The sequence below is a fragment of the Parasteatoda tepidariorum genome, chromosome 12 (genome assembly GCF_982258835.1).
Source record: "Parasteatoda tepidariorum strain Cologne lab strain chromosome 12, Ptep-v5.0, whole genome shotgun sequence".
NCBI classification, from domain to species: Eukaryota; Metazoa; Arthropoda; class Arachnida; order Araneae; family Theridiidae; genus Parasteatoda; species Parasteatoda tepidariorum.
In genome coordinates, this window is record NC_141766.1 from 61,635,215 (window position 1) to 61,649,710 (window position 14,496).

General features: G+C 27.9%; 1 protein-coding gene and 1 long non-coding RNA gene across 12 annotated transcripts in view; one reads left to right on the forward strand and one right to left on the reverse strand.

Annotated features, from left to right (window-relative positions):
* LOC107447499 (uncharacterized) overlaps positions 1 to 14,496 on the reverse strand; it is a 170,095-nt gene that overhangs the window by 57,185 nt on the left and 98,414 nt on the right. For 9 of the 10 annotated variants that reach the window (XR_015430858.1, XR_015430857.1, XR_015430855.1 and 6 more), the window contains 3 exons: positions 12,971 to 13,145; positions 10,185 to 10,358; positions 4,247 to 4,415 (listed from right to left, as the gene is read on the reverse strand). This is a non-coding gene — a long non-coding RNA (uncharacterized LOC107447499). The remainder of the gene's footprint in view (positions 1 to 4,246; positions 4,416 to 10,184; positions 10,359 to 12,970; positions 13,146 to 14,496) is intronic. The other variant, XR_015430854.1, reaches the window with a different exon arrangement.
* Positions 1 to 14,496, forward strand: part of LOC107447498 (uncharacterized) — a 223,141-nt gene that overhangs the window by 30,978 nt on the left and 177,667 nt on the right. The gene's annotated exons all lie outside the window — the stretch shown is intronic.

Consider the following 14,496-nt stretch of genomic DNA (forward strand, 5'->3'; position numbering starts at 1 on the left):
TAAAATTTATAGTTTAGTAAGATTAATTAGAAAAAAATGTATTTATTATAAATAATTAAAGTTCTAAATTGTAGACCAAATAGGATGCGCTAACTTTATTGAAGAACTAAATCATACTCTCCATTATTCATTTGTAAAAGAAAAGAAGACATGATAATACTAGCAACAATTTGGAACAAAGTCCTACGGCTGGACAAAAACACAATACTGGTTAATGAAACCAAAATATTAAACGCTTCATTTGGTGATTTTTCCGTTTACTGGAAATAAATTTTTGTTTTCAAAAATTATAGTTTTCATTACCCCACATTTAGCAAAATGTAATTTTCCACATTAAATAATTTTTGACCGAGTTAATGGTTTTTATGCCATGCTCTGAAGTATCATGATAAAATTATCAATTTTTGAAACATTTGCCGAATTTTATCACATTTCCGAATTATTATATTTTCCGAATTATTATAAAAGCATATTTTGAGGTTAATTTTAATAAAATCATTATCAAAGCACTTCAGTAAAAACTACCCAACTTTTTGGTGTTCCCATAGAGCCAGAGACGTAGTAAAATTTACCATATTCTGGTAGTTTCGACTATATTTTTTTCCCCTCTAAGTGTAAATGGATATTTAGTTCTAAAATTTTTGCTCCATAAAACCGGATAAAATGCATGAAATAAGGAATAGACTATAATAGTAAGAAATAAAACTCTTTCAATTATTTAAAATTTTTCCAAATAGTTATGTTATAATAAAAGCTCTTATGGTTTTGTTACGAAAAGGGGAAGAGTGACTGTTACATTATAAAAAAAATAATAATATTTGGTTATAACCGACTTCCAGATCAGAATTAAGTCATTGATATTTCGTTGATTTCCGGATGTTCACCGCTCAATAATAATTGGTTTACTTTACTGCATATGTTATGATAGCAGAACTGATTGCAGAACCATGCAATAGCAATCCATGTTCCTAGAAAACTCCCCCATCCCGAGTCTCTTTTGTTATATCCCCTGCATCGTTTACAAATGTCACCCCACAATAAAGAGGGAAGTCTGAATGATTAGGGTTGCTATAATAAAAATACCAAAAAATGGTTAAACAATTTCGCCAAGTGTCCCCCAATGATGTTTTAGGGTCTTATTATGCAATAAACCTATGCAATGTTTTGCTATAAGTACGTGATATTATCATTTAAAATCATGCTATGGAAAGAAGCAGAAAATTTTGATCCCAGTTTCGTACAAAAAGTCAGTGGGTACTAATATTATTAATTCTGCCTTATGTTTCGACAACTTTGAAACTTAATATTGAACTTAATATTGAAAACAAGATATTCATTTTTTGTTAAAAATGTTAGTTTTTTTTTTCTAAGAAAGGTTTTGTTTAGACTTCTTAAACGGACTAAATGTCTATCGCGTTTTAATTACTCTTGTCTCGTTTTAATGAGTGGAATAATCTTATATTTCGCTGCATTTGTACTATTTTACGCTTTTGCTGATAACAAAGACGCAGAACATTAAAAATTTAAACTCATGAAAAATTGATCAGATGCTCATCTGGTATGAGGAAGAAAAAAATAAGATGAGAACAAAAAGTCAAAAAGGAAGTATAAATAAAATATGTTTTCATAATATGTGATAAAATGTGGTAAATGGTGTAAAATTTTATAATTTTTTCATGATACTTTAGATAAGCATAAAAACCATTTATTCGATTAAATTTATGCTTCAGTTTTATATGTTTTACTAAAGGTGTGGTAAAGAGAACAATAATTTTAAAAACCCGAATTTCCAGAAAACAGCTTTAATGAAAGTTACTGAACCAAGAAAAAAATATTAATTATATTTAACCTCACAACACGAAGCAAGTTGATGTCTCTGCATAGGGTTTTCTCAGGCCTTAAAAAAATCAATAGTGGTAGAAAATTTATTTTAAAGGTACAAGGAATTTCGTTAATATAACACTTTAACTTTTAAACTCTTTAATATTATTTTTAAACAGATATATTTTATTTTATAACCGTCATTAAGCAGCCGACCGAATTTTGGGTTTACGACTACTAATATCCACCTCCGTAGCCTTGCAATTTTGAACCCAATCCAGAAGACAAGGGAACTTCTGGATCAAGTATAGAGTAAAGTTTGCCTTCGTGGAAGACTTTTGATGGAACGCATTGGCGTTATATGGAGAAGAAAACCACGAAGACCTCAAGCGGTTAGTCCAACAGAAAAGAGACTCCAACCCGTGATCCTTTTATCACTGCAGATATTTTACGTCGGCTCTGTGGTCGGTGTGAGCCAGGTGCGGAATTCGTATCCATCAACCATCACTGGTATTCGAAACCAGTTCACCTCACCGGTTCACTGGGATCATAACCTGATTTACTTTTGCTCTTTGAGATCTGTCTCAAAAATATCATGCCATGGCTCACATATTTTTTTTTAATTTTTTATAACCGTCGTTGAACAGTCGACCCAATTTTTGGTACTGATGACTTTTGAACCCAATCCAGAATGCAGGGGAACTCCTGGATCAAGTATTGGGAGAAATGTGCCTTCGTGGAGGACTACTTGATGAAACTAACCTGCATTTACGTTACATGGAGAGGAAGACCACGAGAACCTCCCACAGTTAGCCTGACGGCAAGGGGTCTCTAACCCACTATCTGTCTACCACTGAGGATATTTCACGTCAGCACACCCAGCTATCACCGGGATGGGATCGAACCCTGGTTCACCTTATTGGAAGGCGAAAGCTCTATCCCTTTAGCCATCGCGACTCCACATATTTTTTTCAAAATTTTCATGCAATGGTGGTCACAAATATATTAAATGATCGAAATACGACTACTCATTGTTACCATTTTTATTTAAATTTTTACAGCCGAAGGGAATGTTGCCTGACATTGAAAAGTGCATTTGAAGTTTTAGATTGGTAAAATAACCTTGTGGACAAGCGTGCTTCCAAGAACTATAATAATAAAATAATAATGCAACCAGTTATTATTTTAAAAAGAAAAATAAATAAATAAAAAGAACTATTATCCTCGAATTTGTGGATTATTGATTTTACAATTGTAAAGGGAAATTATTTAAACTGCGCAAACAATGTATTTAATGCCTCTTGTTAGTATTTACTTAATTGTAATGAGGATCGATTTTTTGTTGAATAAAATTAAACGATATTAAGGTATACATTTTGTTGCTACTTCTAAAATAAAAGTAAAATATTCCTTGAAAATCAGGAGATTCGATAACTATGTTAGCGCTCTTTATTTAATTACAGCACTTACTTACCCCCATCTAATTATATATTGTTTCATTTTACCGTTTATCTAGTAAACCCTGGGTAACTGGTTCTTCATAAAACTGGCATTTTTATTGAAGTGATAGTAACAATACGGAAAAAGAAACGCTCTAGTTTTATAGGCAGTAGCATCATGATTATGCTAAAGGAAATTTGCAGCGTTCAGGATATAGGTTGACAAAAATATGGTATTATTCAAAGATTCCATTTCCACACCTTTTTTATTCTTCAATTTTCTTTTATGATTAAAATTCTTTAATTTTCCTCTTTCTTTATTTATTAGAGTCACTTCTAATATTATAATACTTGTTTGTAAAAAGCTTACAACAATGACATTTAAACACAATTATTATTGTTAACAATTTCGTTGTAGTTCGCAATCTCTCCTACCCATATACTCCATCTCATCAACACAGTATGGAGTAGAATGAAAAGAGCTTTCTTAGACAACGACTAAACTCATAGTGAAATGACAGTAATGATTAAAGTGCAAAAACATTATTAGTAATCATTATCATTATATAGCGGCATTTTAGAAGATAGTCCAGCTAAAAAATATTTAAATATTTTTATTACTTTGTTAAATAATGATAGATAAATACTTAAAATGAAAATATTTCGCAACCTCTGTTTACTTTTTTATAAAAAGCGACAGGAAGTTTTTGTAGCCGGTTGGGATTTGCAAATCATTTTATCGGAAATTTTAAAAAAGAAATCTAAATAGTGTTCAAACAATTAAAAAAATTTAAATTTACTAAAAACAATGTATAAAATCACAAACAGGAAGATTTATTCTGGACCTAAACGTGTTTTGATGTCACATTTGTACGCATTCATCAGTTTTCAAAGATTAATGAAATAAATAAAAATAAATTCGGGCAATTATTTTAATTATTGATAAAAAGAAATTAGGATTTATTCTTACCCTGTACATAACTTACCTTTTGCTGCATTTGAGGCAGAAAGAGCGATCGCAAATAAAAATTCTACAGACTTCACTAATAGATGGCGCCACACAAATTCTATTAAACTCTTTGAGGCAGAGGGAGAAAAATCCAGAGTCAGGAGGTGAGGAACTTGCTCTTCTAGAATCATTATTGATGCTTGACTCTACAATAGAGAATGAGGTGGTGAGTCTTTTGTAGAGGAAATTTAAACAACTCCAGAGGATCTCATGATATTTATTTAAAAAAAAAAATTAGGAACCGTTACTTTTGTATGTATATCTGTTACTTTAGTATGTATCTGCTAATTCAAAAGGTTCACTTTAACACGTGACACCTTTAAATAAGTAAGTAAAATAAAAAAAGTTCACAAACTGAGTAAACAAATTAATACAATAAATAAATGTATGAATAAAAAAAAAGGAAAAAAAAAAGAATTTTCAAACAAGGACTGTGGCCACTAACGAATTACGGGGACAACGAAGCTAATAAACTTTATCTCTTTGCTGCCCAGAATATTATTATACCTACAATAAGAGATTTTGAAATCTAAAAAGGATTCTTTGGTTATGTAGTCTAGGAAATTAATTCAGTTGGCCATCACTTTAATTTAAGAGTCAGCGTTTTCAAAGCGGGAGTAAATAAAGTATTCATAACGAGTCAGTAATAAACTATATTTTTATTAACTTTCTTAAGAAAAGTGAAAAAGAAGAGGGAAATTTCTTTATCTATTTATTAGTTCGTGATGAATATGATGATTATATGAATCTGATGAATGATATTTATGAAGAGAAAAAAATGCTTAGTGTGCTATAATTTTCCTACGAATAAATCGAATTGAAGGGGAAAATGAAATCTTTTTTTTTCAATTTTATTTTATGTTCTTTTATTTATTTATTCAATTTTTGTGATCTTATAATAAAGCCAAAAAATAAATTATTCAACCATAAATTTTAATTTGTCTTTTCAAAATCATGTCTGAAAATCGGTACTTTCTGAAAACTTAAATATTTCTGCTTATTTAAAAATAAAATTTATATATTTAAAACAATTGCATAGAACATCCGTTTTAACATTAGGTTTTAAAAGACTTTAAGTATTTCTTATTTGGTTTAATTATACGTTTATTGCTATTACATTTTATATTCTCTATAAACACAATATTTTGTTATTTTGCCATATTTTTAACTAAAAATAATTATAAGTAAAAATTCCGATATTATCAGATAATATAATGGCTCTCTTCATTTTTTGGAAGGAAAAAAAATCTATAAAAAGACCACAAGGCACAGATGGGTTAACACCAATCCTTCACGAACGTGTGGATTATTTATGCAATACACAATATAACAATAATATATGTACAATAATATATGCAATACCGAATATAAATTTCTAAATAAATATATATACCTATAGGGGTGATATATTAATTTTAAAACAAGTTTAAACTAAGTAGAAATTCTCTTCTCTAGCTATTTCTAAGATTAATTTTCAGAGCACTTTTATTTTTTGAGCTATTTGAACAAGAAAATAAAATTACTTTGAAATTGTATCAGGTCTAATAAGTATCATAGAAAGAATAGTAGTAATAGATATTTATTTAAACCCAGAGGATTTTTCTCCTATTACCAGACATTTTAATTTTGAAAAAGCAATATACAATGAGAAAAAAAAGAAGAAAAAAAGAATAAATAAATGGTCCATCTTGAATATTTTTTCAAATCTTCACATTCTAGAACTCAATCTATGGTTTGATTGAGTGACATCAAATACACTAATTAATTAGTGCAGATGATATTTTAAGTTACGAAATCGTACACAAAAATGTATCACACATAACGTACACATAAAGGTAGTCGCAATATGGTAAACGTGGTAACAATAATTTGTTCAAGATAACAATAAAAAGTTTGGGCAACTTAATTTTAATTTTACTTATTGCGTATTTCATCATATCTCGAGGACATTTTAACCCTTTGAGGCACGCGAATACAAATTTTCATATTTTTTTAAAATTTAGGAATTAATTATGATGCATAGGATCTAAGAATGGGAAAATTACACTTGAAAAAAATTCCGATTCATTGTCCCACCAGGGGGGTGGTGGTTTCGGTGGTTAACCACTGTCCGCATAGAACAATTTCGTGTGATAAGAAAATAATGCTTTTTTAACTTGTTTTTTAACATTTTTTACAATAAATTTGAAATTTATTCGAATTAAATAATAAATTTAAATACTGAAGTCATTTATATAATTTAAAGCTCGAAAACTGGCTTTAACAAACATAATATAATATTTAATAAAATACAAAATATATATAAGTGCAAATAGCACGTATGAATTTTAAACACGAAAAATTTTCTAGGAAATAAAATATGATACAAATATAATATATATTATGCAATATTATGAAGAAATAAATAATACAGAAATATATAATAATAAAAATAAAATATATAATAAAATGTATAATGAAACTTAATAAAAAGTAAATATCTTACTGCGGTTTTCTCTGATATATATATACATATATATATATATATATATATATATATATATATATATATATATATATATATATATATATATTATATATATATATATATATATTATATATATATATATATATATATATATATATATATATATATATATATATATATATATATATATATTATATATATATATATATATATAGATAGATAGATAGATAGATAGATTTTTCCCATTATAAAGATTGATCGTAATTGAAAATCAACAATACAAAATAATAATTTTAAAAAATTGTTTAAATTCTTAATTTTTAAGACATGCGAAATGCAGAAAAATTAGTAATAATAGAAAATAAATTTAGCATGTACTCAAAATGACTGCTTACTAATTCAAAAAGAGCGCAAATGAGGAGAACAAATTTGTTTCAGATAAGAAAAAGAGGTATTTGGCTTTATTTTCAATAAAAATAGATAAAAGGCACATGGTTCTCCTGTCATAAGCCCCATGCTAACGAAAAACCCTAATAAATTTTGATCCACTTCACTATTTGAATGAGTGAAAGGGGGAAAAAGAACATGTGCTGGTAGGAATATCGTACGTTCTAGGAGCATAGTGGTCTCTCTGAAACCAAGAGAAATAGATTTAAAAATTTAATACTTCTCTTTGGAATCTTCATCGGGGAAAAATTTATATGTCAAAAGAAGCTCACAAACAACAAATTTGAGTAATATATTTCAAAATTTTTTTCTATTTTATAGGGCAAAAAAAATTTTTTTTGACGTAAAGAAAAAATGCATTCAAAACTTTTAATTTTTCACCAAGGAAGGCCAAATCTGAGTGTAGGAAAGTTAAAATATTACTTTAAAAGTATTGGTTTTAGAGATTGACCATTGTGCGTCAAGAAAAATTTTTTTAAAAAGAGTGGTTTCGCTGACACACCACTGTGCGCTTTTTTAGTGAATGGAAAAATTTTTGCACACGATTACAAAATTCATATATCCAAAGATAATTCCTTGCAAAATATAACTTTAAGTAAATATTTATTATTTTTTTATTATTATATTTAATAATAGTCGTAAAAATTTTGAATTGTAAGGCATACAATTTTTTTATACAATTTTAAAGAATACAAATTTAAATGACGAAATTTAAAGTTCGTGTGAAATTGGTCGAACTGTTCCTGAGAAATCAAATTTTGAAAAATTCTTTTTCTTTAATAATATATGACAGTAGTCAAATCTATCACGTTTCCTCAAAATAAATACTTCTAATGCGACGCAAGAGCTACCACTTTTTAATTTTTTTTCATTTGAAAAAAGGAACAACACCCCAAAAAATTATGCTAGGCACAAATGAGTTAAATATAATATACTATCTCATGCACTATAAATTTTTAAACGTGATGATAAATATGTAAAGCATAGATATTATTCACCCCACACTTCGAAAAAAAAATATTTTGGGCTCAAACTTCAAATTAATTCTTACCATTATTTTTCCATAATCTATGGTTGCGATTCTGGAATGTTTAGAAAGCGAGCGACAGGTATCAAATTTGTCGACTTAAATCTCGATCAATGCGGATTTTATTTTTACGAGTTTTGCTTCGTACCGCCGCTAACGAATTTGAAGAGCTGTTTCAAGCAATTTATAGTTTCTACTTTAGTGTTATGGGCTGACGGACTTAGAAAACGAGAAACGTTGCTATCCATTTGCCGGGATTTTTTTTTCGGGAGAAGGAAAAATAAAATAAAAAGCGAAATAAAATAAATCAAGTGAAAAGGACGCGCGTAAATGAAGGGAAAATCTAGAAAAGTCTAGTAAATTTTGGCGAGCTGTCAGTTTTAAAATACTGAAGAAAAATAAATAATAGAAATGAAACGTTTCTAATCGGCAGTGTAACAGAAGTGATCCATCTTTTAACAGCAGCGACAATTTACGCAGCTCAGACATTCCGCAGCTCGTAAATAACTAAAACACTCTTTCTATCACTCACTTTTTCTATTAATTTTACATAGATTCGACATCATTTATTTACCATTGCCAAAAAGAAAAAGAAAATCACTTCGATTTTGCTACCTGAGTTATATGTTATTCAAAACTGGTCTAGATGTGAAAAACACCTGTATGAAAAACTGCTAGTATTTATTTGCTTTTACTCAGTAGATATATCTTACGATTAAAAAAGGCGCAGTGACTTTAGATCCAAATATTAGATAAAGACTTTAGATCCAAATATTAGTTTTTAGCTAGACTTTAGATCAAAATATTAGTTATAGATTCTAGATCCAAATATTAGTTTTTAACTAATTAAATATTAGTTATTACCCTGTAAAAAAAATTTTTTTTTCTGTTGCATGAGATTTTTGTAACAGGTCTTAGAGAGCCAAGGTGGCTCACGGGATAGAGGTTTCTCTTCTCAGTGAGGTGACCCAGGTTCAAATCGCAGCCGTGGATGGTTGGTACGAATTCTGCTTCCAGCTCTCGCTGACTACAGTGCTGACGTAACATACCCTGAGTGGTAGACGGATCATGGGTAAGAATACTCTTGACGTCGGAGTAACCTTAAGAGGTTTTCGTGGTTTTCCTCTCGATAAAACGCTTATGCCGGTTAGTTTCACCAAAAAGTCCTCCACGAAGGCTAGTTTGTCCCAATGCTTGATCCAGGAGTTTCTTGTTTCCAGATTATTATTTTTTTAAATGACATTTTTAATTTATTTCTTGTCGAAATGTACAAAACGTTACATGCACAGGGGGTCGCATAAATGCTGCGACAAACTTCTGAAGAGTTTAGACACATCATCAGGATTAAAATTGCATAGGAACTTATGCCCAGAAATGTCATTACATGCCACAAGAGGAGCCTCCTAATTATGAACTGTTTCTACATGCTCTTTTGAACAAGTCAGAATGGGGAAGCACCTCAAGCCGCTTACGATAGCATTTCTGGCCATGGGTTTCTATGCAATTTTAATCCTGATGATGTGCCCTAACTCCCGCAGAAGTCTGTCGTAGCTTTTACGCAGCGCTCTGCTATATATAAGGGTTCTAACTTGTACAGTTGGACAAAATTAGACTAAAAATGTCATTTTTTTGAGGGAAAAAAATTGCAGCATTAAGGACTAAACTAATTGCAAATTTGATATCCCCACTCCAACATTACGCAATATCAAGTATTTGCATAAATGGAACAAAAAAAATTGCATCCTGTTTCTGCAAAATAAGTTCTAATAAAAACTTGTTATACCACTTTTTTCCTTTTTGATAAGAAAGGAACCGTCCTTTTAAAAAGTCGATTGGCACACATGAATTAATACATAATGGTAGTTATAAAACCACCGGTATTAGTTCTAAAATACACGACTGTGTTCTATTGGATCTTTGAAAAGGAAATCTCTGCTAGAACCTGAGGAAAGCCAGAAATTGTTAAAATGATACCTGGATTTTTGCCTTATTTCTTTCAACTTGTTTCAGATACTATTTCTCGTTTTCTTTTCAGTGTGTTTCAGGTACTTATTCCATCTTAGTCTGTAGAGTCTGGATCTTTTTAGCCTAATTAGAGTGGATTTTCTGATTTTTCATTCTCTAAAAAATTGGTGATTGCTTTTTGCTCTCAAGGAAAAAAATAAGATAAAATTATTGGTTAAAAACATGAAATAGAAATTTTGTTACTTTCGTTATGATAAAACAATTATGATTAATCATTTGCCTTCTTTTCTACCTTCTTAAGTACATTGTTATTATTACGAAATAAGCATAATATAGGTAAAGAGTTAAAATATTGTTCAAATAGTTGAATATTAAATATAAAACAAAAAATAGTACTTAATACACAAAAGAGGACGAACTTAAAATGTGTCAAAGCTCATTAACCCTTTGGCGTAGAACACCAGTGTTTCTTTAATATACTTTTTCTGCTTCTCTTATTACAACAAAAATATATTTTGGTAATCTTTAATTGTGAAAAACAGTCTAATAGTTACTTTAAAAAAATCCGTTACATTATCGGAACTATAATATATATATATATATAAATATATATATATATATATATATATATATATATATATATATATATATATATATATATATATATATATATATATATATATATATATATATATATGGGTCATTCTCACGAGAACTGCCATTTTTCAGTTCATAAAATCCCAAAAAAGTAAAGTGAATAAAAAGCTCTGAAACTTTTTACATTAATAGAAATATGTAATGGCATTATAAAGAAAGTATATATCCTATAAATTATACTTAATATTTAAATTAATTATTTTTTTAAATAATTAGTTTATAATTAATTAATTTATAATAATTAATCATTAATTAATTAATTTAATAAATAAGTTAATTAATTTAATAAATTAATTTATTAATTAATTTTTTAAAATTAATTAATAAGTAAATTAATTTATTTCACGATTTAAAAAGTGAGGGAATGACACTAATAGTGAGGGAATGATATTTTATTTTAATACATGTTTTTATCTAAGTTACATCTACCTAAAGTTTGAAAATGATAATATACTAAGTATATCTAATATTTCTTATAATTTAGTTTTATATATTTAATAATTTTTACAGGTTTGGGAAATAAAATTGGCTGGCACGATTGAACAAAAAGAAATTTAATAATATACTCATCTTGAATCATTCCCTCACTTAAGCATCATTCCCTCACTTTATACACTATTGAGGGAATGACAAATATAATAAAATTTAAAAATAACAGTTAGGCCTAATTAATTTCTGAAGTCAAACACATACAATTATATTCATACAAGAAAGCAACATATAATTATCCACTTTCTCGATGAAGTTGTATTTTATTTTACTCTAAAAAATGACATGAGGGAATGACAAATGTAAAAAATTTTACCTGGTCAAATTTATTCCACAGCAAAGCTTCTGTAAGTTGAAAATGGAAACATACTGCAATTTTGTTCTATGATGCCAGTTGTTAACTGCTAAAGTTTTTATTAAAATATTTTTATTTTAAGAAGATTGCGTTGTGAGGGAATGATGCGAAACACTAGGGACAAAGTTTAAAATAGTGCTGTGTTAATTTTTTTTTATCAGAAATTAAATTTAAAATTGATTTTCTGAATTCTATATTTCAATATTCTGAAATAAAAAAAAACGAAATTGTAAAAAAAAAAATTTTATTTCAGAAACAATTTTTTTCTTTCTTTAAATCAGCAGTGGGGACAAGTGAGGGAATGACATATTGGTATATTTTAATTACCTAAAATAATTAAAAAATAAAAATTGATAATTTTATTTTTATACTTTTGTTAGCCTGCATTCTGATGGACACTTTCCCTGAAATTTTTTTTTCGGAAGTTGTAAAGCAAGCATAATATATGCTGGGAACATGAAAATGACTGTTTTTGTGAGAATGACCCATATATATATATATACATATATACATGTATATATATATACATGTATATATATATAATATCTAAAACAAGTAGTTTGAATTTTTTTTTTTGTCATTTATATTCAAAAATTTATCAATGCTGATTTTTCAAATAAATGAAATTTCAATGATGAATTACTGTTTTTTTTTTAGATCTAAAAAAATGCAAATTTGAAATTTATGTAAAATGAGCCTTGCTTAGAAGATTTTACCTTTAATTCAGAACAGTGTACATACAAATACAGGTGTTTCATGCTGTATTTCATAACCATAAATTATTAAAATAATGAAAAAATATGAAAAATTTGTTTAATAAAAATTCTGCTTCAAAGTTCGTTAACGTTTTTGAATTCAACAATTTAAAAAAAAATGAAAGAGGAATTAATTAAATAGTTGCCAGTACTTAAAAACATCTCGATATTATTATTAGGACTTTTATGATATGCCTATGGTATGGTTTTTGAAATGTATTTATATGTCATGGCTGTTAAAATCATTTAAACCAAATTTATTTAATGTTAATAATCATTAGATTGGTTACTACTTTAGATAAAGTGGTAAAAATTTCCGGAAAAATGCTGGAGAAATTGGTAGCTTTGATATACATGACAGAGTGCTTCGACATACATTACGGCTCTTAATATATTATTTTAGACTCCATGTTAAATATGAAGTAAAAAACATACAGATGAAAAGGGGTTACCAATTAATATTTGAGGAAAAATAAAACAACATTGAAATATAGTATAAATAGGGAAAAAGGAAGAACATCAAAAATGAATTTGATCACCTGATAAACCTTGAAGGTGTTTCCAATAACTCTAAAGTCGCTGTTTGTTACGTTTCCATCCAGTAATCCTCAGTAGTGATTCTTAAGATTTCGATGGGGTTTTGTTTCCTTCGCTTCAATTTTAATTTGTGACGTTTAACGGGCATATTTTTTTACTTGATTTTTGACATGGATTCTAAAAATATATATTAAAGACAGACATCAGGAACAAAATGTATGTTAAACAATTTAACTAAATGCACTATAATCAGAAACTATTTGTTAAGCATTAAAGCAAGAACTATTTAACATAGAACTAATTTTAAGATTTGAAGTATATAAAATATTGGTTGATTATTTTGAAATATATTTTTGTTAAGAACTTTCAATTTTTGGTTAAATGAATTGAAGATAGTTAAATTGAAGGAAATCGGACGAATTAATTCGGTTCCTCTGACTCATCGTTTATTATGAATAAGTAATCTAATATTCTAACTATAACATAGTAATAATTACTAGTTATAGTTATGCATAGTTCTAATTACTAATAATAAAACATAGTAATTTTCATTAAAAATTAAAACTAAAATTAGATAATATAAACCTAACTGAAATTCGAAGTCAAAACTAAGGAAAATGTATAGAGTCGACCTGAAAGTTTGTGCTGATTTTTGACGAAGAAGCTCCCAAAGTTCCTCGAAAATTATTCGAGTGATTGCAAACTACTCATCAAAGCAATTTGTAGTTCGCCTAATTTCGCTACCTCTTGAATTTAGATAATATTCATATATTTATCCGACATCTATCTATGTAATAAGTTTCTAAATCTTTGTGGCGAGCAAGAAAATTTAATGGTCCATTTACTAGAAATATATGTTATATTATAAATTTTGCTACCACTTCCAGAATTTTTGGCGGATGTTTGGAAGCTCCGCCTATCGAAAATGCCACGAACTTTCGGACCCAATATTTACCCTTTACTGTTCGAGTACTTTAAAATTCCAAAGAAACTAATGTAAGCACTAAATAATTTAAAATGCAAAATGTTTATATAGTAACTAACAATTACAAAATAATGTAGTTACTAAATATTTTTTTTTTTAAATGTTCCTAAGGGTTTTTCAAATTATCGACAGTGGTAGAAAATTTGCGTTAATTCTAGCAGGAATTTCCTTTCTTAAGCTACAACTTTAAGATACGACTGCTAAAAATTCTCTTACGGGTATATTTTTTTTAATGCATCTATATTTATCATTTAATCTATAAAAATGGTTAAGGTTTTAAATCAAGGCATGTTGAAATATGTTCAATCGTGAAAACTGTCAAAGAATTGGAATTGGACATATTTTATAATTTTTAAATTTCAGGAAAAAAATGCATTTAATCATATATTTAATACAATTTCAAATATTTAATACATTTGATGAAATACTTTCACAATTTATAGATATCAATTTAAAAAATATTATTTTAGTTTAAATTTATTTGATGACATGAAATGTTGATTTGTTAACCTCTAAAGAACTCACTACGGCAATTTTAGTTAC